This window comes from Arachis hypogaea, chromosome 20, assembly GCF_003086295.3.
Source record: "Arachis hypogaea cultivar Tifrunner chromosome 20, arahy.Tifrunner.gnm2.J5K5, whole genome shotgun sequence".
NCBI lineage: Eukaryota > Viridiplantae > Streptophyta > Magnoliopsida > Fabales > Fabaceae > Arachis > Arachis hypogaea.
In genome coordinates this window covers 88,450,590-88,453,068 of record NC_092055.1, presented here as the reverse complement: position 1 = coordinate 88,453,068, position 2,479 = coordinate 88,450,590, and positions in this window count along the sequence as shown.

The window sequence follows — 2,479 nt, the reverse complement described above, 5'->3', positions numbered from 1 at the left end:
GAAGGTTTGGCATCTTCTTCAAGTACGATTTTATGCATACACATTGAAGAACTGATCCCTTTTAAATCTGTAAGTATCCAGCCTATGGCATCCTTGTGTTGCCTCAACACTTGGATAAGCTCCTCTTCTTGTTCTTTGCTCATACTTGAATTTATGATTACTGGGTGAGTGTTGTTGGCACCCAGATATGCATATTTCAAGCTGGGTAGTAAGGTTTTCAGCTCTAGTTTTGGTGCCTCTGCATCTTTGTTGTCTGTGGTGATTGGCATGATTGAGTTTCTCATGGTTGCTTGTGGTGGTTCTCCATCTGGTGCTTGTTCCAGCTCAATGGTTCCTCCATATTGTTCTTCTTCCAAGACTCTTTGAACTATTTGTTCCATGGTGTCTACTAGCTTGCATTCTCCTATAGATTCATTGGGGTAACTCATTGCTTTAAAGACGTTGAAGACCATTTTCTCTTCATGCAACCTCAATACTAGTTCCCCTTTTTGCACATCAATGATGGCTCCAGCAGTAGCTAGAAATGGTCTTCCAAGGATAATTGACGTGTTGGCCTCTTCTTCCATGTCCAGCACAACGAAATCAGCAGGGAAGATGAATTCTCTCACTTTCACTTGCAAGTTTTCCACCACCCCATGTGGAAACTTAAATGTTCTGTCAGCCAATTGGAGTGCCATTCTTGTTGGCTTGACTTCCTCAATCTTCATCCTTCTCATCATGGTTAGGGACATGAGATTTATGCTAGCTCCCAAGTCACACAAAGCTTTCTCAATAGTGATATCCCCTATGATGCAAGGGATTTGAAAACTCCCTGGGTCTTTCAACTTTTGAGGCAGCTTCTTCTATATGATGGCGCTGCATTCCTCGGTCAATACTATGGTCTCTTTGCTTCCCAGTTCCTCTTTCTTGTTATAAGCTCCTTCAAAAATTTGGCATAGAGTGGCATTTGTTCTAATGCCTCAGGAAATGGTATGTTGATTTGGAGCTTCTTGAAGATATCTAGGAACTTAGAGAATTGGCCATCCTTCCCACCTTTTCCTAGTCTTTGTGGGTATGGTGCTTTTGGCATATAAGGCTTCAAGACTGGTTTTGGTTGTGGTGGAGCAGGGATCTCTTCTTCATCCTTTTTCCCGTGCTTTTCTGCAACTTTTTCATGGTTGTCTTTGCTTGGGGTTCCTTCCTCCACAACCTTCCCACTTCTTAGTGTAATGGCCTTGCATTCCCCTCTTGGGTTGGCCATGGTATCATTGGAAAATGTGTGTGTGGGAATGGGATTTGCTTGGATAAAATCCCCACTTGTGCTTCCAACTTTGAGATTGCTGCACCTTGATTTTTCAGATTTGACCTGTATTCCTCTTGATTAGCGTCTATCCTTCTTTCAATTTGTGCTTGTCTGTCCATGAGGGTGGAGACTGCCCCTGTAATCTGTGATGACAATTGTGCTATTGCGGCCTCCATCCTCTCAAAGTTGCTCTTGATTTCACATGGTTGCATAGTTGAGGGTGGTATGTCTTGATTGAGGTTGTTGTGTATGGGTTGGTTGCTATGGTATGATGTGTTTTGTGAGTTATGGTAAGGTCTATGGTTCCCTGTTTGATGGTTGGGGTTGTGGGTGGAATACTGATTTGATTGATAAGGTTTGTTGTGGTCTTAGTTGTGGTTTTGTTGGTTTCTCCACCCAAAATTTGGATGGTTCTTCCAACCTGGATTGTATGTCTTAGAGTGTGGGTCATATGGTGGTCTGGATGAATTGTTCACATAATTAGCTTGTTCCCAGTCACCTTCAGATTCTGGTGCATTCCCTTCTTGTTGAGGAGTTTGGTCTTGAATGACTGAGGCTTGATTGGCCTCCATACTCTTGGTTAAGGTTGCTATTTGGGCTTTAATTGCCTTGCTCTGAGCTAACAAAGCATCTACAGAGTTGAGTTCTAGCACTCCCTTCTTCTGAGTCCTTTCTGAAGCATAGAAATACTCATTTTCAGCTACAGTCTCAATGACATCTATGGCCTCTTCAATGGTTTTCTTTTTGTTGAGTGAGCCTCCTGAAGAATGATCCAGGGCCTTCTTTGATTCATAGAAGATATGTAATTGTACCCACTCATTGAATATTTCTGGTGGGCATCTTCTTGTCAGATCATTGAATGTTTCCCATGCCTCATAGAGTGTTTCTCCATCTTGTTGTCTGAAGGTTTGCACCTCAGCTCTCAGCCTGTTGATTCTTTGTGAAGGGTAAAATCTTGCAAGGAATCTGTTCACGACCTCCTCCCATGTAGTTAGGCTATCATTGGGGAATGATTCCAACCACTTTGCTGCCTTATCTCTGAGTGAGAAAGGGAACAAGAGTAGTTTGTAGCTGTCAGGGTGTACCCCGTTGGACCTTACAGTATCACATATCCTCAAGAATGTGTTGAGATGTTGATTAGGGTCTTCTTGGGCACTTCCTCCATATGAGCAATTATTCTGAACAAGTGTGATGAGC